The sequence below is a fragment of the Pygoscelis adeliae genome, unplaced genomic scaffold (genome assembly GCF_000699105.1).
Source record: "Pygoscelis adeliae isolate BGI_AS28 unplaced genomic scaffold, ASM69910v1 Scaffold358, whole genome shotgun sequence".
In the NCBI taxonomy this organism is placed as follows: domain Eukaryota; kingdom Metazoa; phylum Chordata; class Aves; order Sphenisciformes; family Spheniscidae; genus Pygoscelis; species Pygoscelis adeliae.
In genome coordinates, this window is record NW_008825429.1 from 188,101 (window position 1) to 213,756 (window position 25,656).

General features: G+C 44.3%; 1 protein-coding gene across 1 annotated transcript in view; it reads right to left on the bottom strand.

The window, feature by feature from the left end:
- The window catches only part of MN1 (meningioma (disrupted in balanced translocation) 1), a 56,980-nt gene that overhangs the window by 6,891 nt on the left and 24,433 nt on the right, over window positions 1–25,656 (bottom strand). The window lies entirely within an intron of this gene.

Consider the following 25,656-nt stretch of genomic DNA (forward strand, 5'->3'; position numbering starts at 1 on the left):
GGGTTCCACTCCACATTTCAGCGTTCCTGCGAGACCGAAGTGACAAACAGGAGGTGAAGATCCCTGGAACGGCTCCTTGCCCCAGGGCTTGTCCCTTACACTTCTTCACCGGCTTTGACAAAGCCTCAGCCGCCCGTGCTGCCCAGGGTCCGGCCGCCCGGCACAGCATGGCCCCACCGCTGCCGCCCTCGATGACCAGCCGAGCATGAAGCCCCTGGATTGCTACTGATCTTGTTAAGGCTAAAACAGAGGATTTGGCCAAAAACACCATATTCCCTGATCAGAGATCAGTTTCCCCTATACCATCTGATAACCACTCTTAAAGGATGCGTTAATAGGCTTCTGTTCCGTTAAGCAGAAGCCGAGCTACCATAAGAGGGAATAGATTTGAGTAATGATCTCTTATGAGGCAGCAAACCTACATATAGTGTTTAAAATTATTCCCTTAGGACAAGATGTTTTTCACCAAATCTCCCACATGACAGTTTGACATATTGGTTCAGGCACATAGCTCTGCATTTGTACACAGTACAGAATCATCTTTTTCAGTTTTCAAGAAAAATAAGGTCTGAAAACATTTCGTGTTTCCCTGCACACTGGACCTAGTCTCCACAGATTAATCTACTCCTAAAATTGTATTTTTAAACACAACTAGTTGATTTCTGTTGATAAACAAATGAGCCATCTCCTCCCTCACCGCTGTAGCACTGACAAAATCCTGGACAAAGGCATTTTCTTGACCCGGGAGTATAAGTAAGCACATGTTTTGCATTTGTTTATAAACACCAACATGGCACCTGCCACCTGCTTACTCCATAAACTTGCACCACTTTCAGTTTTCTTCACCTCTGGCAACCTGTACCCCGCTTTGGATTGGATCTGTCTCTCCTATTTTAAATGCCTTGGGGCAAAGGCTGTCTCTGGCTTTGGACTCTGCAGCACCAAGCGCTCTGCTGGCGCTCAATGAAAAGCCCCATCTGCTCCGTTACTGAAACCTTCCTCTTACTCTGATTTTACTCCTTCATTTATCTTGCGTAACCTGTGCAATTTTTAAAGCCCGTAAGATGCTTAAAGGTGCTACCCTCCCCAGTATGAACAAAATTAAAGGAAGTCAGAAGTGTTCGTGGTTAAGATGATGCCAAGAACTTGTAATGACACGCACAGCCGAAACGGGGACCGGGCGATTCCCCTCCTTGCTGACCAGGAGCGCTGTGCAGAGATAGCCCAACTCAAGGGTATCGGCCACATCTCACTCATTAACATTTCAAGAAGTCATTTGGCTTGGTCAGCCCATAGATTTATTGCTGAGACCCAGCCAGCTGAGCTGCACTGTGAAAGCCTTTCTCACAAAGGAGGGAAGGCTCTTTAGTCAAAAACGTGTGCACAGCACTGAGCACTGTCCCATACCACTAATATATCGCGCAAACCAGGATTAAAGCATTTGACTTTGCTGCATATAGACAAGACACCGCTCACCTGAAGGCAAGGCAAGGCAAGGCACGGCCATCCCTGCTCGCTCGGGCTGGAAAAACAGCCCATTTACCCTTAACATTGAGTGCTGCCCACCCCTCCATCAGCCCATCAGGTCTGGCAACGTCCTCTGATCCTCAAAGCCTCTTCCTCCACAGACAACATGATTAATTGGAGGTGCCTGCAACTCTAAAGGGAGTATGTATCAGCCCATGCTGCAAAGATGTTTATTTTGCTTTCAGTGGTCTCAGAGCTGGCATGGAGCTCCATCAGTGCTCGCTTGCACAGAATTTAGATAACAGGAGACACAGAGTGCTTGCAGAGAATGTATATTTTTCTTTTTTCTCCCTTGACCTCTTTTCATGCTCCTGTTTTCACCAGGAGCAATGGAAGGATGCGCATACCACGACAAGGAGGCTGCCCAAACCCACGGCAGCGTTAAGGGTTTGCTGTTACGGCTGTAGGGTTACAGTCAGACTGCAGTGTCCTACCCTACAGCTCCAGCACCAAGCCGGGCTGGATATCACTTGAGGACAAACTCAGATTGTGAGCCACATGCCAGTGTCTGAAGAAACTGGTGAAAACACCATTAAGTAGGAAAAATGCTAACCCTATCAGTGGAAAAGGTGGCAGTCATCTTACATGTAGCATGACCTTGAAGATGCAGAACGAACGATGTGTGGATGAGAGCGACATTGCTGTTTAAAAACCCATGTTCCCTCCACCCTGCTGGGAGGAGACAAGAAAGGGGGAACACACACTTTGCTGCCCACTGCCCAGCAGGAGAGCAACACGCGTCTATGGCTTTACAGGAAAGTGTGAAACTGCCTACACCCATTTATTTCACTGGAAGTTACTCTTAAATTACTGCTTTCCAACTCTACGACTCTCTGAGAAGAAACGTAAGCCCTGTGTCTAAGGGGGAAGCCAGAAGCTCCATACCTTGGGACAGCACCAGCTCCTGTGCCCTGCTAGGCAGCCACGGAGACAACGGACTGTTTTTAACTCATATCCTTCCTCTCTTTTGGCTACCTCCAGTTCCTCTTTTTGGTTTAACACATTAACTCTCAGGCTGGCTTTACTGCAAAATACGCAAACCACAGAGGGGAGTTCTGCCTGCCCCCCTTGCAAAGAGGCTGATGTCGGGGTTTTGGTTCTCACATAAAAGACAATTCTTGCAAACCAGGTCCCATCACAACTACAGCGCTGCAGTGCTGCTTTCTGCTAGCCTGGTCCTGCCTTCCCCTGCGCAGGCAAACCACGGCTCTTTTGTTGTAGCCACTGAAAGCTGAGCTACTGACAGCCAAACTTTCAACCATGGTCTAAGCCAACCCAATCCAACCGCACGGTTCTGAATCACTGTTCGGGCTCCCCAGTGCCATCACCAACACCGTGCTCTCCCAAGCTCTGCACGGCATGAGAAGCTACAACCCTGTCCAAGTGAGGAAAACTGGCTTTAAAAATCAAACCAAACCAACTGCCACCAACAGTCAAACCATTTCTGGATGCTTCCAAGAGAAAACAAATGGGAGTCCAGCAACTGCAACCCATCCCAGCACAGCCAACTCAACGCTCCCAACATTCATATGCTGCCATCCGGGACCAGTGCATCCTCTGGGAGCTCCGAGTTATTTTTCAGGGCCTGTCCTCCCCCCGCAAAAAAACGAGCACTTCTGCTCATCTCGGAAAGGAGTTAAGTGCCTAAATTCCGCCCGCTGGCTCCATCAGATTTACACTCAGTCCTAGCACTGGGATAAATGGCTTCTCCTAACCCTCCCTCCAAAGGACTGCAGCTCTCCCAGCCATGTCCCTACCTTTGCATCCAGCACGTAACATGAAAAGGAGAACTCCACAGTAGGAGTGAATATTGGCTGACTGATCCCATGTTTTCTCTGCTGTTGGCGTACATCCCTCACTTGCACTAACGGAATGCTTTGAGCCTATTTTCACCAAGGGTAACAACCCACACATCCGTGATGAGTAAGGAAATGCTGGGTTTTGCACCCAACACTTTCAAATTTATTTCATATGCACGCAAATTATCACATGGCAGCTTTACGCACAACTCCAGCCCATGTGAAATCCACCACTCGACAGACAGAATGCACGAGCAAATGAAAGGTTTTTCATAAAATCCAAAGCAGAATTTTCTGCCTGCACAGAAGTCATATGAAATTGTTCAATATGCCCTCATTTAACTAAAACCAGTTCCTGGACACTGTCTAACACTATTTCAGGACAGGCCAAAATTGAAAAAAATCACTACTTAAATGTTCTGCATTAAATTGCCACGTTGACATTTAACAAGGAGCTAAGCCGATCAACGGTGACTAACGCCTGCCATTTCCCCACGCGGGATCGCCTGACAGACCTGCCCTCTCCCACGGGCACCGCACAAGTGGCCACCACTGGTCCACGCTCCCGAGAGCCACTGTCGGCCTCTGACAGCATCAGACTTGCATTCAGACGATGTCCCAGGCTACTGGGTTTTATCAATGCCCGAGTTGTTTTTTCCCATTATGACAGAACCTTTTAATGCATGTTAAATACTGAAAAATGCTCGAGCTGGCCTGAGCTTTGCTCTGCCGCTGCACTATCAGCACCAGCTTGACTCTTTGCCAGGGGATGGTGCCCGACAGAGCAATATTTACTTGAGCCGACAACTCATTCTATAACCCGTCGTATCATTTTAGTAAGTTTTGCTGCCGCTCATTTCTTCTTGAGGATACACAGGTCAAAAGTACCAGTATCACCTTCAGCCTAACGCGAGTTCCAATGCACAGAGGAGGCCTCCAAAAATAGCACAAAAATGCCCACTCACACTGGCGAGGGAAGTGGGTATATTAATGGAGTTTGTAAAGGCAATGAATAGATGGTGATTAAGCACAGAGCGCAACAGAGGAGGAAACATGTAAATTCCAGCTTTCTCTCATCAGATTTGTGCAAGAGCTTCTACATAATTGCTGGGGAAAAAATAGAAATGGCAACAATAAGTAGGATATTTAAACCCTGCATATTATACATGGAAATCTCTATTTTCCTTAAATGAAGTGAAAACAGAATGAAAGAAGAAGATTCCCTTCAAAGAACTCTGTTTGTGGTCGCTTAGTTTCAGGAATAAGTACTTGTTAGCAAAGTGTAAAAAAGGGAATTTGTCTCTGAAATATTATCAGTCTCTTGTGAGGCGAAGACTTGGATACAGCCAGCCAAAGACTTTTACGTGTTTAGTCGCCTTGTTCCCAAAGAAATCAAGAGGAGCCACGTCCTCATATCCCAAAGCCAGATCTACATCCAGCTTGACTGCCACGGCCGGGGATCGAGGGTCCTCCGGCTGCCCGTCCCTCAAGTCCCTCCCATCTCCTCCCCAGTTCTGCCTGCAGCTCCTGGAGGTGCCTCTGCCCAACCTATAACTCACAATTACGAGAGACCATAATACAAAACTGCCACAGGCAAAGTCAATCTCTCCCAGGGGCCTCACACATCTGAGGCTCTTGCACACCAAGAAATGGTGATCATGTACATTAATGCTCCGGGTTAAACCACGTGAGTTCAAGGATATTTGCAAAAATACAACTGGAGTTTACCAAAGGCTATCAGTAAGCAAGAAGAAACAGCATCCAGGACCTTTAGCTCTTTTATCTCATTTATTTATAGCATTACCTTGAAATACATCCCATTCCTCTTTAGGATATCTCCAACTGAAGTTTGGTGTCTCAGAAGTAGCGGCTGATATGAGGGGACCTTGGGAAACAGCCTCCCTAAAATCAAAAGGAGCTCAAACAATTTCCCCACTTGGAGAGTAAGAGAAAAGCGAGAGCAGAGACCTCAGAGCAAAGCTGGGTGTCACCAAGGCACCTGCAGAGATGCGGTTCAGAGACGGACACCCCTCAGTCTGCTCTGTGCCGAGAAACGCAGAAGGCAGAGGCGTGACACTCCAGAAACAATGGTTTTCAAATCACAGTTTGCAAATTCCTAGTAATTCACAAACGATCTCTAAAGAGTCTACGAAAATTAACTTAAAAAAGCAGAATTGTCAGGAAGCCTGAGTTTGTTAAAGAAGAGTCAAAATCTCTGCTGGAAAACATTTAAGTGTTTGCAAATCAGACTGATATCTGATGCTATCAACCCAAAATGTACTTTCTGGGTAAATTGTTGCTAGGTCTTTTCTGCTATAGAAAAATCCCAAATTCTGGTATACCCAAAATTTTATCTTGGCTACAAAAAGAGATGGAAATGTTCTTGCCATATAATGGATTTGGCACATTCAGAAACATCCCATAAAGCAGCAGAAAGGTGTGGTGATTCAGCTGGGGGTCATAAATCTGATGGAGGACCAGGGTTTGTTTGAACAGCATGTTTTAAAATTAAATCTATCTGAAGGAAAAGCAAAAAAATCGTCAGATAGAAGAAATACACAACTATGTGAAGGAGGAATGGCAGCAAAGGAAATTCACCTTAAAAAAAAACAACCACAAAGAAACCTGGCTTTCTTCGGTATGTCTGTAAGTGCCACTATTAGGATAAGAAAAATATAAGCTCATCTTTTTCTTCCAATTGTCACATCACTGTGGAGAGTCTTCACAAAATTCTCAGAATAGCAACGAATCAGGAGCAAACAGCTGTTCAAGCAAGAAAGTCACGGGTAGACAGACTTTTCACGGCTTCAACGAAAAATTAACTCTAAAGTTTCACAGGCCAGTAAATCAACAAAATGGGCCAGCACAACACAGGATGGACAGTCTTATCTTCAAACCCAAAGCTGAAATATGGGCCTGTGTTCCCTTTCTAGCCATATGCCCACGTGATTTATGACCCACAACAATTTCAATATCCCTGGAAAATGAAAAAATGGCAGACAATTAGCTCACACAACTACGCTGGCAGTTGTGTGGGCTCTGCCCTACGGCACTCGGGAGGGGACGCCCAGAAGCGCCAGCTCCCCTGGCAAGGGCAGGGGAGCAGGGAGAGGGCACGGGGCTGAGCAGCACCGAAGCACCAAAGTGCTGGCACGCAGGAGCACAGCATGTCCCTGGGGACCTCGCTGCGGGGGGGACTCTGCATAGAACAGCCCACGAGAGATGGGAGTTCCTTCCTGTCCCATACGCAACTACAGCTGTTTGTGACAACTGCTATTAACCTGGTTTAGATTCGGTCAGTGCAGGAGCACAGACCGTCCTACTAGAAGGCTAGGTCCCTTTGATCGCCCGGCTCCTAGAAGAAAGGTCTCCAGAGGCAGCGATGCTCTCTCCTGCTGCGCCACTTTCCACGAGCCAAGTTAACAGGGGGTGGTGGAGGAAGGTCAGTTTAAAGCAAATACTGCATGCACATAGCACTAAGCGAGAGGAGCAGAGAGCACACAGAGAAAGCAGGGAGTTCCTCACCTCCCCCAAGCCCCAGCCCCGTGGGGCACAGCACGAGGAGCGACAGGCAGCGCACTTGTCCCCCTGCCCCAATGGGCTCTCGACGCTGCAGGGCCCATTGGAGGGGAACACTCGTGCAAATGGCCTCATCCTTCCAGAGACAGATGACACCATTCCTTAACTCACATTAAGTTACAACAGGGAAATGTGCTGTGGCACATTCATCACCCCTATACAAAGCGGTTATGTAGCACAGAATAGTGTTGTGGGGGCGAGCTGATCAGGCAACAGCTAAATAACCTTCCCGTGCACGTGGTCTGCAAGACCTTTAAAGCTTACGGACACATCCATAAAATCAGAAACAAAGCAGAGAGACCGAGACCCCTTTGTGAAAAGACTTTGTTTGCAAACACAACCCTGACACTCATGGGGGTGACTGCCACCTCGTGCCCCCCACTCATCCTGCCCCTGCGGAGAGGCCCGTTAGCTCAACGCATGCAAGTTCCACACAAACACCTCGCTACGAAAATAAAGCCAAATACGAAGAAGCTACCACGCCACAGCATAAGGACTACCTGGTAATCTCCACCTGCAACTGTCCCAAGCAGGGCACTGTTTGCACTTTGAGCTCTGTCAAACCAGGCAAGACTTGGCTCTTCAGCACCCACTTCACTACCCTAACACAAATGCAAAGAAGGCACCACACAAACAAAATCCTCCACCCCACCACTGAGTCACACATTTCATTCGCACAGGCGGGGCAAGATGCAGGTAGTACAGCTTGAGTCATACAACCGAAACGCTCACCGAACCCCAGCTCTCACTTCGCCATCAGCCAGGGCTGCTGCACATGTAAACCACCGCACTACACACATCGTAAAGCCTGTGAGATACCGAGTCAATTGGCCCAACATCAAAACTGGTTATTCTGAAGGCAAGGGCATGTGGCAAACCCTGAGTCACGCCTCTACTCAAAAGCATGTCTCCAAACAGCAGCATCGTGCCCTTCGCGGATGAATGCTTTGTTTACTGGAAAACGTGCAGAGAAATACAGGTATCCATAATAGCATTGCAACAAATTATGCTATCCTCCGTCCTTCTCAGAGGTTTGGATCCACGCGGCCTCATCCTCCAGCTGCACAGCTGCCAAGGCAGATGAAATGTTGGGCCTGCTGGGCTTAGATAAGAGGGTGAGTGAAATGACAGCAGGAGCACCCAGCACCAACAGGACCGCAAGGATATATGCATGAACAGAGACTGAACCCAGTGTCTTAATGTATCCACCTTGCCTCCAGTCCTCCAGGTCTTCTTGCGCAGAAGGCAGCTGTGCTGAAAGAGTTAATCTCGCCTGGAACAAACATATCTCCGGTTTCTCAGAAAGTCAAAGGCTGCAGGAGCTGGGCTGCCTGCTCCCTGCCTGCCCTGCCTGCAGCCTGACCCCTGACATTTCCACTCTGCTTCTCCCTGGCATGGAAAACTTAACCATACACAAACAGGTTGGGAGGACAGATAAATAGAAGACAGAGGAGGAGAAAGGGAAGATTTCTCAGATTTCTTGCAATAGCCCTGATTAAATAATAGCAGCCGCCACTAGACATGGGTGAGGGGCTGGCGTTTATCAGTAAACCCTGAAGTCTACAGCAAGACATCTCTGTTTAATTAATCCTGAAAGGGTCCCTTCCCCCTTCTACATCCCAGGGAGGTTTTGAGGATCCGCAAGTTTAAAGACACAGCGAGTCCTTTTTAGCTCTTTTCCTTACAAAACACAAGGGCAGAAAGTGCCTGTTTAAAACCACAGCCAGGATTTACGAACTCTACGGCAAAGACTTCCATCACATGAAACCATGCAGGCAAACCCCACTGAGAGGATATTTTTGATTTAGTCGTACTTAACCCTCTGAAGCAATATACCCATCAAGTAATGCGTTTTTACAACAAACTGCTGGAAGCGTGCACACACATAATCATAACCAGATACGGGTCCACAGATTTTACCTGGGCTTGGGGTCTCCTGCCAGTATTACAGAATATCCATTTTCCAAGGAATAAATCTGCTTGGTGCTTGACGCAGTTCTACTATCCCCCATTTTCATCCAGTTTTCCCATTACCCTGGTGGCATCTACATCACTCAGTGATGGAAGAGATTGCACATACACACGGAGCAAGATGATTGCAAACTCTCTTGCCCCTCAGCTTTCACTTCGCTCGGGAAGGCTTGGGAGGACCTTCCAAGGCACCTTCCATTTCTGAAGGCCCCCTGCCCTTTGATCCAAGGTGAACATCGTACTAGCGCAGAGCACCACAATTTAAGCCATCAGCCATGAATTGCCACAAAGCTGGCATGTCCCTCCACACCTCAGCAGCAGTGGGAGAGGAGCTCCGCTTCCAGGGCGCCTTCATCCCACCGCCGCGCTGGGAGAGCCGCAACATGCCAACAAGCACCCATCACAGCAGCAACGGAAACTCTTGTCCCTGGAAAGTGGACAGACCACCGGTACACACCATGCAAACCAGAAAACAGCTCCCGATGGAAGTGGCCTCAGTGAGCGCTCAGCAAGGGTTTGAACAAGTCCTCAACAGACAGCAGGGCAGGGAGGCTCTGGCAGCAGAGTGCTCGGTCCCCGAGGTCAGACAGCCACCTTAAACACCCGCCAGCCACCCCGCCAACCGACCGACCTTCACCCCGCTGGAAGGGCGTGCTGGCAGCCATGCCTCCTCCACTCCCACGCAGCCGCCTCCTCGCCCGGGAGCTGGCCAGGAGCAGGGACGCTGAGCAGCGGAGCCGGACGACAGAACGGCATCACTAGCACAGCACCAGCCTACCCGTTGTTCCAAATGTCTTTTAATTTTCACATATATTTTTTAAAAGTTGGCCATGAGAGTTCATCCCTTCCTCTCTTCCTTTTCCTCAGTAACTATTAAAATGAGTGTTAATGCTTATTTAATCACCTATCTCCCCCCATTTTCTTTTCCAACATTACTTTTCTAAAGCCTTCCCAGCTTCAGAGAATAGTGACGCACAAAATGGAAAAAATCTAGTTTTCCACATTCTTTATTTGGTAAAAGAATAAGCATTATTTCATTTTCTAAACTCCCTTTTCCATGCTCTCTCTGTTTTTTTTTTTCCAAAACTTGTCTATAGCTGAATAAACTGGTGGTAGAATTACAGAGATTTACTCTTTTTGTGTGGTGTAAGTCGCAAAAACAGCAAATGAAAAAGTGGAAGAAAATCTCTGAAATAATCATTTCTGCTGCAATCAAAAGCAAAAAGAGGAGGGGGAAAAAAGGGGAATTTTGAAAGCCTAAGTTCAAATTGTAAGAGAAAGCTATATTTGACATCATATTTATAAAATTCCCAGGAAAATAAAAAGTCAAACCCAGTTATTTTCTTGAAGATCTACATTCTTAAATACCTGTTTTCAACGTAGTCTCTTTTTTAAAGAAGTACTGGGATGGGGGATGAACTGTGATGAACTGAAAAATGTCTCTCTCTACCCCAAAAAAAAAATCTTCATGCAATGACAAGAGACAATCCAGTATATAATCAAAGACAGAATCCTGACACGTTCAAAGAGAAAATTATTGTAACAGCAGTGACTTTGAAGATGAGAAGGGTTTTTTTTGATGGAAACAATGGCCTTCAAGATTTTTCTGTAGCAACCAATGCTTAAATGCACAACTGAGTACGCAGCGTGCCTGCCAGGTACACTTAGCACCAACAGCAAAAAAAAAAAAATTAAAAAAAAAAACAAAACAGTGACGCATAAGAAATTCATACCTAGAGTGGAATCAAGCAGCACTCTTTGAATGGTTAACCATTCACACAGGGTAGCAAACACTTCTAATGACAGGCACTCTTGTCCTAGGGCATGAAACAGCCAACGTAGAAGTCTGAGAGCTGCCCCCAGTTTGGCTAGTTGTATTGCGTTTTCCTTCTCAGACACCGAGTTTTAAACTTCCTAACAATAAAACATCTGCACGAGACGTAGACACCCAGGTTCAGTAGTATCTTTTCACCTGAAGAGCAGGGGAGGAACCAGTTCTGCACGGTGATGTGTCCTGCCTGGCAGGTGACAATCGAGACCCCTGTATCTGCCTGCGGTTTTGCCCTGCAGGGGCCTCAGTATTGATCAGGACTGCAGAGCACTTCTGCATAATAATAAAATACAGCACTCGGCGTAACACTATACACTACACTGCGCATTTTCAAGTACCACAACTGAGAAAGCAGACTGTAACTATTCAGAAATGTTTGCCTTCCAGAGTTACTTTGAGCAATCATTTTTGTGGGCTTTTTTTTTATTTCATTTTACACAAAAACTCAAGAGCCAATGTCCCATTAATACAAAACTTGCAAGTTACAAAGAACTACACTGAAATATTTAAATTTTCAACATTTGCTTCCAGGGAATTGCATATTTGGCTGTAAAAGTCGTGATTTGCAATCTTCGCTGAACTACTGTGATTCACAAAAAGTGAATCACAAAAGGGAAATTTTGTGACTGAATAAATAGCTATTATGTAACCCATCTAATGAGGAGTATAGTATTTTTCTGTTCTTTGATTGGAAGACTATCAGAAGATGACTGTAAGTAGTCAAAGCCTCACTGACTATAAATACCCCTTTCAAAAACAGAATTTGGATTAAGCTCAGTGTTAGTTCGGAGTAAGAGTGAGAAAGAAAACAAATGGATGCCAAGGCTCTTAAGTAAGGTATCGACCCAAATGGAAAGTCACAAGTGTATACGAACCGGTAACTATTTGCTGAGGGAGCTTGAGAACACATTTTGAATAATGAGTGGCAGAATTTTGTGATCCATTTCCCACTAATCTGCAAATCGGTGGGAGGGGGAATCCACTGAAGCCGTTTGTTTCCTTGCAAACGCTGTGCAGGGAACAGCGACCGGGCAGCGACAGGCCCGGCGTGTGCCCATCCTCCGGTGGCACCGAGCAGGCGGCGGCGAACACCAGGCTGCCGGGGTACCTGCCGAGCACTGTCCATGCCCCGCAGCACACACAGAGTTCCTACCTATCGAGTTTGAAAAAGACGCGTGGTTTTGAAGGGAACACTGCTGTCCTCCCAAAAAGAAAAAGTTTGTAAGCACGCGAGCTGCCTCTGCCCCGGCCCGAACCTCGCTGTCCTGCCTGCGGCGTGTGCACAGGCGGGATCGGGCACCTTCTGCTTGTCCGGGCACTAAATCACCCATGTGTCAAGTGTGTAAGGTGATTTTCAAGAGTGTTTACTTGGCAGTTCTTCCCCAACTTTCCAAACAAACACACGTGGACTATCACAAAACACCGTCTCCTTCTGTATTTGACCGTGCTCACACAACGGTTAAGGCAGCAGCAATACTTTCACTGACTGCAGTTAGGTGGTTGTGCAGGAGCAGACCCTTTGAACACAGACAGGGAAGCAACATCTGAGTAAAAAAGCCATTAAAACCCCAGTGCAGGATGCCTGCAATAGCCCAGCTAGATTTTTGGTTTCAACGAAGATGTCCAAAAAATACATTTTCAGACAGTATTACAGAGAAGAGCTCCAGAGTGCTTTTACAGGCATCAGAACTGCTTTGAGAAAATAAGGCCTTATGTTTTTCCTGTATTTCACGTTTTGGGGGATATCCCAAGCACAGAGTCCCTTGAAGAGTAATTTGCCACAAAAATGATGCATTACTGCCAAAGTCATTTTTATTTTGAACATGGAGACTTTGAGTTGTGTCAACTCCTATCCGTGTCTCCATCGTTACAAGTATTGCTTATACATGGGAACCATTTTACTATGAAAACACAAAACAATTTATTTAATAAAAGCATTTTCCCCACTGCAACTCAGCAGTGAATAGCTGCTTAAAGCAGGAATCTTTCTATTAGCCCTATTCCTACAGTACAGTTTTGTTCTCACCGTTATATTATTAAAAAGGAAACCCTTAAAAAGCATGAATAGGTGCTTTGGTTTTCTGCTGCCCGAGACTAGTTGTTTCGGCACACTTGCTGGAAAGGCTGTGATACCCCCAGTACACTCGCCTGTCTCACAAATGCCTGCGCCCAGGGAAGGACCAGCATCGCCCATTGCTACCAGAGCTGCTCCTGCTCGTCAGGGAGAGGCTGCCAGGAGGAAGAAAAAACACCTCGGCTCTCACCTGGACGAGCTAATGGCCCACGGCCGCACGGAGCCAGCGCCAGCCACGCACCGGGGCCTGTTTGAGATACAATTGCTCCAAAAGGAAAACAGCTAGGAGACACCAAGACTGCAGATGGAAGGAAGCCACCATCACCAAAGTTAGGTCCAGCTATGCACTGTGTCCCACGGGGACTGAGCCCCCCAGGGACATGCAGCTCTCGCCCCCCCTCCCACAGCCAAGAGCGCCGTGGGACGTGCCCCACTGCTCGGCTTGGCACAAGGGCGGCGGCACCGCTCCTCCTGGTGCCACGGGCTGTGCCGAGCGCCGGAGAGCCGCCCCGAGCAGGTCCTCCGCAGCGTCCTCTGGCAAACCAAGTCTTCCAGGGGGCATCTCCGCTTCGGTTTCACTGCCACCATGGAGGATTCCTCCTTCTTTTTTTTAATTAGGCGGTTTTTTACTTTCTAGAGAAAAGGGACGTATTAAAAATAATGTCTGTGTGTTTTCACAAGCAGCTGCGTGGTGCTGCCAGGTCACGCCGCGTTCAGGCTCACCACCGCTGCTCCCGGTGTGCAACAATGAACCCGCGCCAGGCTGCCGCAGGCAGAGGCCACGACGCTGCCGCGTAACCCTGGGCTTGCCCGTTCTCCCTTTTGGAATATTTCTGGCAAAAATGACCTGGTAAGTGACATATGCGTGCCTCCGTTGCGTGGTGGCCACAGGCCGAGTGGCAGAGCCGGTAAGACACAGCTGGCGTACACACCACATAGCACGCCATCAGAAAGCACAAAGCCAGATGTGAAATCAGATGGGTAAGAAGTGCCCCGTGACGTACACCCTGCGAAGGGATGGAGAGTCAAATCGTGACACCGACCTTTGAACCCAACATCTAGTTTCCATAAAGTACCCAGACAGCCCACAGTAGTCGTTCCAGTGAGATTTAACTAAAGGGAGGGAAGCACTGAGGATAAAGACAGATCAATTCTGCTCTAAAATTTTAAATGAAACACTCCTGTTTTCGAAAGAATTTCATTAAGGTGAAAATATAATATAGAAGTACCCATTTAGGAAGAATGTGCTATTAATTCTTAGCAGTGTATGTGAAAGAGAAAATTGCATTTTTATCTAAATGGTTTTTTCTGCATAACCCATTTACAGTATTCTTTTACAGCTCAGTAATGGGAACTTTTCACATTTCTATTTGGGCCCGACCACTGTGGAAGGCAGGAGCAGCCTTCAGGAACATTTCAAATATAACCCCTTAAAACAGATTCCAAGAGAAGCTCCACAAAAAGGAGGAGAAAGGCAAGTACAGCACATCTTAAAAGATGGTAGGAAAAGGAAAGGAAAAACCCTCCATCTTAAAAGATGTAAGCCAAATTTTTGAGGGGAGAGGAAAAAGGATGTGTTTTAGGGGTTTTTTCCTAAGGGACAAGAAAAGGTTTGGTCTTCGCCCTCTTCTTCCTCGCGTGAAGCAGCAACAGCTCCTCTTCAATGTAGAACACAGTCCCAAACGCATGTAAAGAGCAAAATGGTGCCGCGTTATCACTTTGAAAAACTGCACAGGGATATTCTGAGCTATAACAGTTACTGTTACATACAGTGAAAAAAAATGTAGGCTATGAAAACCTATTTTTATCATCATAAACAAATGCTCATTTCTCACTACAAATAGTTTCATATCATTTGAAACTGAATATAATCTAAACAATAATTTCAAACAATTGACACTATGATCCAAGTTTGCCTGATATATTGCCATCAGGCAATAAGAGTAAAGTCAAGTAAAAGCAAAAGCAGACTCGGAACTGACTGAACCATGTCTTACCAGGTTTGCTTAATCTAGTACAAATAAAGGCAAACATAAAATTCAAAGCTTTTAAAATTCTAAATTTTATCATCAAATATCTCAAACTCAAGTAAACACAAACGAAAATAGTATACTGGCCTTGGGTTTAATAAACAAATCAACTGATTCTCCAAATAATGTAGCAGGCCTCACAAAAGAAGTTCAAGTTGTATATTTTCTAAGCATTGTTCATTTGACATTCTTCACCTCTTTTTTTTTTTCCCCCTGTATTGGCTTTTATGAGTTTACTTCTGAAAATTAGTATAACAAAAAATTCTATCTTTCAAAACAGATGTTTAAAAGTGCAGCAGTTATGGAAACACAATTGGACAATGAATAGTTTTTATTCCCTTTACCTAGCCGTACTCCTCACTGCAAAGCAGTAATTACAGGAATCTACTTCTGTTTTAAGCTTTACAGTAAGCTCTTTCCAAATTTAAGGCCAGCAACCAACCCTTCATTATGCTTAATAGGTAGACATAAAAACGTAATTGTATCACAATCTCTCCAACTGCACGTTTCCCCAGCTCCTGAAGCTCACGCTTGTCTGATGCAAGGAAGAGATTTTTAATCTATTCTTATCTGTAACCGAAATATTTCAGCATCATCGGTATAAACCACTCTAGAAAAAGCTACACAAAATACAGGAGCGTTTGGGTAATTCTTTGGAGTAAAACTTCATTGCTTTGTTAAAAACCCCACATTGCCAAAGCGGCGTTTGTCAGCCCACAGCAGCCAGACTCCCGCACCGCACCAGCAGCCAGGCATTCGGCTGCGCGCTCGGGAGCCCTGGCAGAGCCGGGACCACGGCAACCTCCCCCGGGAAGCCGGAGCACCCAGGAGCCCTACGGCTGCAAGCAGCAAATTCATTTCTGCAATTCCCGTAAGCACCTCAGCTGAAGTAAAATCAGGACGCAGTATACTAACTCGATTCAGCTACAGGGCAAATCACTTTATCGTGTAATATATACTATTACTTCGCATGCACAAAGTTTAAAAGTAAAGATAAATAAATAACCGAGGCTACCCGCGAGCTCCCTGTAGCTTTTCCTGTGAGAATTGCCCCAGTACCCCGGCACAGCTATAGAGCCATCTCAATTCATACCCGTTTTGCAGACAGTACAACGAATTAACAGACAATGGTGTGAAACTTCCCACTGATGGCAAATAATAATAATAAAAAAGAACCAGAATGAAGAAGTTTTTTGCTATTCTCTCTTTTTTTGGTGATCTGCCTATCTCAAAATAGCTAGTATGAGATTTTAATTATACTTGAAACAGTCCTATTTTTGCCTCTGCCTCTAGAACGATGGCGTGGTAGAGAGAGCACAGGGAGTTGGGATGCTAGCTCTTTCTCCCAGCATAAAAAGAACAGCATGTGCCTATATTTAGAGGTAGAGAAAGGAACTACAGCATCCAGGGAAAAAAAAAAAACTTACTGATTTTATCTTCACAAAAGCACTTGTTTTTTTGGTTTGTTTGAATCAAGAATGTGTTGCAAGTATTTGACCCTATATCCAGCAACAATAAAGTCTGTTCCATCATAAAATACCAGCTGCTTTGCACTTTGAATGATAATACTATTTTTAAAGCGTTTCAGAATTATTGTCTCATACATTGTGGTTATTTTTATTACGATTACTGGGGAATTCCTTTTTTTTTTTGTAGAATACAAACAATAGGCACATTTATTATTTTCTTCCTTATAAAACTGTATTAGGGTTGAAATTTGGGCTACTCTTCAGACTAGGCAAGAACGTTTTTCAGCCTAACATTTTGGCACTATTAAAAATTAACAAAACAAGTGAGTCAGATCAGAAATACCTGTAACATTAGATGCAAAAAGTTACCTGACTGCCTTACATGTCAAAGGCATACCCTGTTTCTAGCAGTATTACATCAGTACCACTCTAGGTTTAAGTCATACCAGAGTGCTGTGATGTACCGGGTAGCTGAAACCTCGAGGTCAGGTCCTGCTGGGGGAGGATCCTCCTCTCCCCTCGCCCGGAGGAGAGGAGAAGCCCACTCGTGGTGATGCTTCCATCCCCAGGCGTCTGGAGGAGGTGAAAACCCACCTCGCATCAAACTACTGCCACACCATTTCGGCTTCTTCTCCTGTTGCTCAGACTGAGAAATTCATTTAGAAATTCACTCACACCACACCGGATCAGAAGTGCCATAACTGGGGTTTTTTTTGTTCTTCCAGGAGAAGAGAAACGCTGCACCAGGAAGGGCAGTACAGCTGCACCGTCCCCACCAAACGCACCGGAGGAAGAAGTAATTGACGCAGAAATGAGATCACCGAGTGGGACAAGATGCTCTCAGCTCTTCCTTCCCCCTCTCCATGCACTGCCTACATGTACTTCCTAACCACCGCAGCCAGACCCCCGGTTGCACGCTCCATCCCGGCACTGTTTGGTCCTGGCGCCACCAGCCTTTGTTGGGCACCCAAGTGCCCAGACTCATCCCCAGGGTCCCTCCAGCTCTGCCAGCATGGGACCCCACCATGTGCCCCACCAGCATCCTCTGCCAAAGCCCCGGCAGCACCTCAGTCGTTCGGCCACGCGGCTGCTGGTTTACTGGGGACTAGCGATAAACCAGTACCGATGGTAAACCAGCAGCCGTGTTGGCCGAACGACGTCTGTTTTATCTCATTTGGACTGTAAATCTTTAGCAGTGGGAATGTCTCCCAGGTTTCTAAAGCACCATGTCAATTTATGGTGCAATAAATATGATCTTAAATAATAAAAATAATAATAGAGTAGGACCTGAATATGGACTCCACTGCAATCTAAATCAAACATAAACCCAAGTATCCATAAGTGCAATGGTAATGACTTGACCGACTGTGCCATCTAGCCAGGAGATGGGAACACTCAGGCAGACGCTCCCTCTCTGCCTGTTTTCTCCCGACAGACAATCGGAGCATCACCTCCAGCAGTGGATGGGAGGGAACGCTCAGTCCCGGTCCCTGGGGACCTGGACCTGCTTGCAATGCATTCGCATCTGTGTCTCTTAGACATCCTTCAACTACAGCATCCCCTGCTCACCACGACTTCTCTTACCCACGATCAAAAGGCTTTAAAATGTCATTATAGAGGAAGATTATACACCACCCCACCACCCCCCCCAAAAAAAATTAGTAGAAGATTTTTCTAGGAAAGAGATCCTAAAATTCTGACCGGGTAATAACCCCAGTCTAGCCTTCATTTCCTATGTTAATAGATCAATTTACATCTTTCTAGCAAAATGGTTTCAGGCTACATTTAAAAAAAAAAAAAAAAGAAGTCATGCCTTTCTTCCTAAACTGCATTTTGGGAGAGGATTAAGAGGAGGAAGGAAGGATACTAAAAAACCCTGAATACAGTCATATATTTGCTTCACACAGCGAATTAATATTCTCGATTTTAAATTAAGAGTATATTCTTAATTAGGGTATGAAATGTTTTAAAATTTTCTTCACTTTACAAACGGCTGCTTTTTCAATTAACTGTGCTTCCTCAGCCTCAGGATGATCTTTCTATTAGCAATACAAATGCTTTCTAATATTTTGTGAATACTAATTCACAAAATTAATTAAATGCAGACTTAACTCTGAAAACATATATTTTACCACAAAAAAACGCTGTCTCCCAACTACTGACTGATTACAGGCTTTTCTGTGATCAAGAGTATCAAGTCCTAAAGGCCCAGCGGTCAGAATTGAAGGTACGAGAGTTAAAAGAATAAAAGGTAGCAACTCAGTTTCCTCATCTCATTTTTTAAATGCTCCAAACAGACTTTGCATGAAAAGAAGAAAAGATAAATATCCAAAAGTTCAAGCAAACTGGCCATTAGAGCGAGGCTGCGGCACCGTCCCTAACACAACCCTGCAGTAAAGAACCAGCGTAGCCCTTCAGAGCGCACACACGTGTTGCTTGTGTTTAAACTCAAATAAACTGTATTTATTTTAATGTAAAAAAAATCTATCAAAGCAGCACTTAAACGTAACCAGATTTCTGCTTACCATACCAAAAAAAGCTTCTTCAGACAAATCTTAAAAGCTAATAAAAATTTAGATGGCGCAGTGTCATGCACTGTTTTAACGTTAAAATACTAAACAGACACAAATAGATTTCCTAAAATTGAAAACAAACAGACATAAATTGCACAACTAAATTAGACTCCCAGCAGAAGTTAAGCATGCAGACGAGAAACAGTTCATTCTCAGGAGCTTCCCATGACTGATACGTATGTGCATCTTGGGGAGTGAAATCGTAAGATGCGATAAAACGGTTATTGTCTAACAGGGGCAAGACAAAACTTGGAAAAACTTCATTTAAAAATTGCCAGCATGGATCAGACCCGATCCTACGGGAAAGGGATGCACTCTAGGTTTGAGTCAGGTGTCTCGAAAGGGCGTAAGCCCAGAACACACGGCTGCTGAACACAAATACTCTTATGATAACGCTTGTACTGTTACAAAAAAATAACTCAAGCAGGGGAGAAGACTACTAGAAAAACAGTAACCACAATATTTTTTGCATCAGTACATAGATAAAAAGTGCAACACTAAGAGAGTACATTTCTGGATCATCAAGTCTTACAACTTATTACATCAACTAAGGAAAATGCATTCCCCGCATACATAGGCTTTTGTCATTTGCCAGGAGATGAGCAGAACATGAAGACTTAGAAGAGAGAGTGTTGGGGGGGAGACGAGAAGAAGGGGTGCCGAGGAGGGGAGTAGCAAAGCAATACCATATAAGATGTTCTCTTTGAAGTATTAAGAAAGTCAGCTTGTAAAAATTAATGGATTAGACCTCCAGCTGTTCAGTTCTCAGCTTTATATTTAAAAGGTATTTGACTTCGGAACCTTGGCACATAATCCATAAAATATATTTAAATTTGTAAAAAAAAAAACTTTGCATTAAAAAAGGTCACTAATAATTCATGATGTTTTAACTGCACCAACACAAAAGTGTTTTGCAAAGGAAAAGCAGCTAACTACAAAGAATATCAGTATTTTACATAAGCTAGTTATGTTATCACTATGTGCAAACCACGTCTATCTACCGAATAGCAAATATTCAGATTTACATTTTAAAAGTTGAGAAATCTAACCAAGATCGGGAAAGTCAGGGCGGACCTTGAATTTCCAGGAAGATTCCACAGCTTCACCTATTTAATTTCCATAGGGTTCCCTGCCCTGTGTCCCTTACCCAAGAACTGATGCTGAGGAAGTGCACGAGCAAGCGATGTTCTAAATATACCTCATTAAGGGAAGCTCTCTCTTGTAAAAACGCCCCTCAAATAAATTAAACAAGAATAATTCTCTATTAAAAAAAAAACCAAAACACATCAATCTTAAAAATCTCATGCAAACTATAAGCATGTATTTATAGGTCCAAACTTTGTTCTTTTCAAGGGCTTAGATTTTTCGATGGAAAAACCAGAACAGTTTGACAGAAAGCCGGCTGTTGGCTGGAGCAGCGGCCGCGATGGACAGGCAGGTATCCGGCGCCTGATGCACGTTATCCATGCTTTCTGCATACGAAGCACTCCAGCCCGAAACACGTTAAAGACGACCTATTTTACGCTAGTGACAAAACAGGGAAGGATCCCACTAACCACAATTTGACTGGTCTCTTTCGATATTCTCAGTGTGCTCTAGGAATTACGTAATTAAACTGTTTATGATATTTCAGGAAATTTAGCATTAAAAAAGTGTGTGCTAGGCCACCTGAAGTTTCATTTGAGGTGGCTTTACACTTTCTGTGGATACTCTACTCATACTTGTATTTAATAGAAATACACAAGAAACCACAGACTAAAAATGTACAGTAATTTGTCTAGTAGTAAAATTTTATATGGCCACATAAAGACATTTTGCTGTACCAAAACCTCTCCCTGGTACAGAACGTTGCAGAAGCTGGGAGTCAGCTGTTACGAATAAAAGCAGCCTATATACTTTTAGGTGAGACTTTTGTTTAATGCCTTATCCTTTGCTCTATACAAGTAACAACAAACTGTATCTGTAGGTGTTGCTGATTAATAACTTTTTTTAGCAAAAAATTATTTGCAGTTTTATGGCAGAGCATTCCACTAGGTCATTGGTAAAAAAACAGGTATTGCATGTTAAAAATTAAGAGCAGACATGGTGTAATACGTCACAGAACAGAATAAATCTACGCTCTCATCTAAGCTCAAATATAAATATTAAGTCTAATTAATTTCCCTTTACATCATATGTAAAGATCTGAAGCACGTTCACACACCAATTTCAAGAAATATATCCCCCAAAGTCTGTCTCATGCGCTCTCCCACACTAAGCGTGTACAAAACAACCCAGTTAAAACCAACCTCACAACTAAAGGTGCCATTATAAAACAACAGACTTTGGTAAAAGAAAGCATCATGACAGAAACCAAATTTGTGATCTGCATTAATTCAAATACAGCTAGACCGTCCACTAAAATGAGCAGAACAGGTAAATCTGGAGACCAAAAATTAACAGACAGATAGATGGATGGATGTAAAGGCAAACAGAGTGGTTACAGTAGTTACTGAAATGCCAATAAATTCACACACTTTCTGCATCAAATATCTTAGTGCATTACAGCAGCAATAGCAAATAATATTGAAAACTCTGCCCCTTGCCTTCTCCAATATTTGCCATAAAGGTCTACAAACAGACTGCTGCAGAATGTTTATAAAACAAAGGAAAACATTTCTAAACAGGTCCATTTTCTGGTAGAAAATATTAAAAATGATAGTCGGTCAAAGTAAACAATAGAGTATTACTGTCATTCACATGAAGCCAAGGCAAGCAGGGGCAACCTCTCAATTTTTTTTTTTAACAGGTCAGAAGAGTTTAAAGATTGTATTAAACCCAAATCTAATGCACACTGAACTCTCTCCTATGATATGCAACGGGAGTATTCTTTCCTCATAAATCTGCATGCTAATCCAGATCATTTATTAAAGAAGTGTATTTTATATCTGTGGAGTATATCACGTAACTTCTTGGCAAAGGTAATAGCATTTTTTCACTAACTGTTAAAATTCCTTGTGTAAGTTTAAACAGCCCTTTCAAGCAAACAAAGCAGCATCGGGAATCACAGATCCATCGCCGCAAAGTGCGCTGAGCTTCGTCAGTGAACTCATTTCCAACAACCCTTACTACAGTACGAACCCGTTCCAAATCACATATTGCTTTCAATGATATTTAAGTGTTTGAAATACCTCACAAGAGGTCTGACAAACTCAGTCTCAGTAAACAAAAGTAGTCCCTTGGTAAAGCCTCTAAAAGAATTTAGCAGTATTTAAAATAAAAGCACGCAGCAGAACATACTAGGAAGAGAAAGAAAACAAAGGCTCCTAGCCGCATCTGGACCAAATTTGACCTTTGTTAACATATTTGGTAGTAATTTACAAACGTTACATACTGCTTCGTCAAGAGTTTTGGCCTGCTGGCTCATTCAAATGATAGGTTCGGTGTTACGATGAAATATTAACAAAAACTCAAAGATGAAAACTAACCGTGCGGCACTGCACGTGCCCATCAGCTCGGGCAGACGAGCCCAACGGCCACCAAGCAACTGAATATATTCTCATTTTTTCCAATCAACACCTGCATGGTTCTAGGTTACGTACTGATGTCTTCACCTGACATCTGCAGCACGGGACCTTCAAAATTTCAATCAAAAACTAAAAACAAAAGCCCACCAGAACTTAATTACTGGGTTTCTAGAGAATACTAATCAACATTTCACTGAAGGGGAATTTGTTCTGGTTCAGTCAAACCAGGCAAAGCAAAACCCCATTAAACTGGCCCTGGGTTTTTAAGGGAATTTGATCTGGTTATTCTTTGTTAGCTAGAGCTGTGGTATTGGAAGTCAACACGACCTCTCTAGACTTAGTAGTATTATATCTCACTCCAAGCTCTAGCTGCATAGCAGAGGAAAACATGAAATTCTAGAAAGCATTTGGGGGGAAAAAAACCCAACTATCAGCCTCTTCAAGTAAAACATGTTAGTACAAGAAACAATGTATCAGAGAAAACTTCTGACGGAAAACCGCATTTCAGTGAAGAGAGATGTCCAGCCAGCATTAATGATGTTAAATTCAGAAACAAAACATGAACACATGCACAGAACTCGCTAAAGGCTATCACTAAACGATGTAGGTGTGTACATGTTACACGGGCACCTATAGCACAGGTGTCTGAAATAACATTATCTGCTCCCATCTACCTTTAAAACTCACAGCTCACACAGATTGCTGGATATTAGCAAATCATTTTAATGCCATTATGAGAAAAAAGAGATGAGCTATAAGGAGTCTGACCAGCCATTAAAACAACTCAAACAAGTTGTTTCCCCCAGTAGTCTGAGCATTAACAGAGTATTTGAACAGTTCCCGATTCTGCTGCATTTCGGGGAGCCTGTCCGTTCCAAAGCTGCCCCTCCACGGCCGGCAGCAAAGCCGGAGCCTCCGCTCCCCGGCACGCTCGCTCCGCGCCGTGGGAGGAGAGCAGCGGGAAGGCAGACGCCGAACCCAGAGCTCCGCCGAGGGGGAACGTGCCCACCGACACCCGCCGTCCCTTCCTCCGCCCTGCCCGGAGCCCGCGGAGCAGCCGGTGCAGATAGCGGCCGTGCCACAATAGGAATAAATCACAGAACGCTTTCCCTCCCATCACGGCAGGTGTAATTAAGCAGCCCACCAACAATGCCTATGTGTGGTGAGGGAACTTGGGTCTAACGACTAATCTCACTCTTAATAATACTCCACATTACTACGAAATGGTGAACACTCCCCCAGCGCAGTATTAGGCACATTTAGGAACTGCTTGAAATTTGGAGGAGTGCTGTCTGAAGCCTGCGTGTTCACCCTGCACGCGTACACCAGGGAACTGCTGGAACAAATACCACGGATGCAAATCCCCGTCGACTAAAAAGGTTTAAAATCTCCGTCACTGGATAAATAAAGCCTTTTCTTAACACAGTTGCAAACACTTGGGAGTATGGCAATGTAAAGTTAAATGATTTCTAGTAACCGAGGAGAACAGCCTGTTTTGTCTCACCTATTGTATCTTTATCACTTCCAACAACAGTTAAAGTAAATTCTCCACTGGTCTATGTGAATTTCCTCGTCCGAAGAACCAGCCCATTCAAATCCTTCAAGTGACTAAAGTGTGAAACAAAATGAGCACCTCTATGCATTGTTGTAAAACTGGTTTGCTATTTTATGTTAAGCCTCCAAAATACTAAAACATATCCTTATATAGGAACACATTAAATGGTTTTCCTTCCAAGTGATGAACTGTTTTAACAGCAACATTGTGGTTATCGCGACCAGAAAGCAATTACTTATTTCACTAGATGTTACTAAGAATAGTGGTGATCAAAGTGAACGTAGGAGTGCTGTTACAGACGTTAAAGAAAGCATCGCTCCATATGACACATATACACAAAATATACATAATTTTAAGACAAATTACACTTTTAATAAATGTGCTGTTCAAGATTAAATCACTGCTCAGGATTTTTTTTAAATCCATGAAATTAAGATCTATGGAATAAGTTACTCTTCTAAAATCTATTTCTAAATACAGCACGGTGTGTAGATCTGCATATCTGTATGTGTGTGTGTGTGTGTGTGTGTGAGAGCGGACACATAACCGGGGATGCGTGTGTGTGTGTTGTGAGAGAACGTATATATGTGTTCGAGTCTGCCAAGGTAGAAGTGACAGGAACTGTGATTTGTGCTAACTAGCTATTGATCCAGTCAGATCTAGATGTTGTGTACAAGAAACAATAAAAGAGAAGGGGCCAGGAAGGATGCTGTGTGCAACTCCATTTAAAAATGGAAAAGAAGGGCCCCAAACAAACCAATTTATGTCCTTGCCTGGGTGAAGCATGGAGAATGCTGATGGGCTTCCCAGAGTCTGCTGTGCATGCTAAACACTCCCGCTTGAAATGAGAGTCTCCTGCACTGGGCATTAAACATGAACAAAGAGACAAACCGTGGGGGCTAGGATTCACGCTTCAGAAAGCCAAAGCTGGAAAGCCAACCAGAACTGGGGGTAGGAAATTGCCCAGTTTTCAAACCAGCTCCCTTTTGATTTTCCCAACACCTTTCTTCGCAAAATTACTAAACGCGGAGGACTGTAAAAAGTCAGTCTGTACAACCAGATGTAATGAAAACAATTTTAAACTACACTAGCAGTACCAAAACATCAACTTTCCTAGGCACAATTAATGAGTTTATATTGCGTAAATTACGCACGTGTACTCAGAGCACATCAAAAAATTGCCTGCATGCATTCATCCAGCAGGTACCTGCACGTGCATCTATTGTAATATTCACACACACGGTCAGGCAGCTTGGAAAACACGGCTTTGATAAGATAAAATAGAAACCAATTGAATCTATAATCATCTTTATCTTAAACAGCTTTTATAATAGAGGGCTTTCCATTAAAATATTTTTTCCTGAGCTTGGGGAATTATGATGCCCTCTGGACACAGGGCAGGATCAAAAATGACAACTAATGTTGAAATTAAACATCTGTCAACTAAGCAAGTTTTATACCAGCAGACTCAGAGCCTTATTTTAAATTGCCTTTCTATTAAAGAAAAAAAAAATGTTAAGAGCCTTTCAGTTTGGTCTCGCGCTGCCAGTAGGCTCTTAATGCAAGCAGGGAAATACCTGGAATCGGAGGGTCAGCACCACTAACAAATTTGTGTTTTCACGGTTTAGGAAGATCTCTGTAACAGTTTGGGGGAAATGGCTGGAAGGCTCGGCCAGCACAGGGCCCTACGGGAGCCCCCTCCTCGGCACCCCATGCCCGGCAGGGCTCTGCGCAGAGCCCCC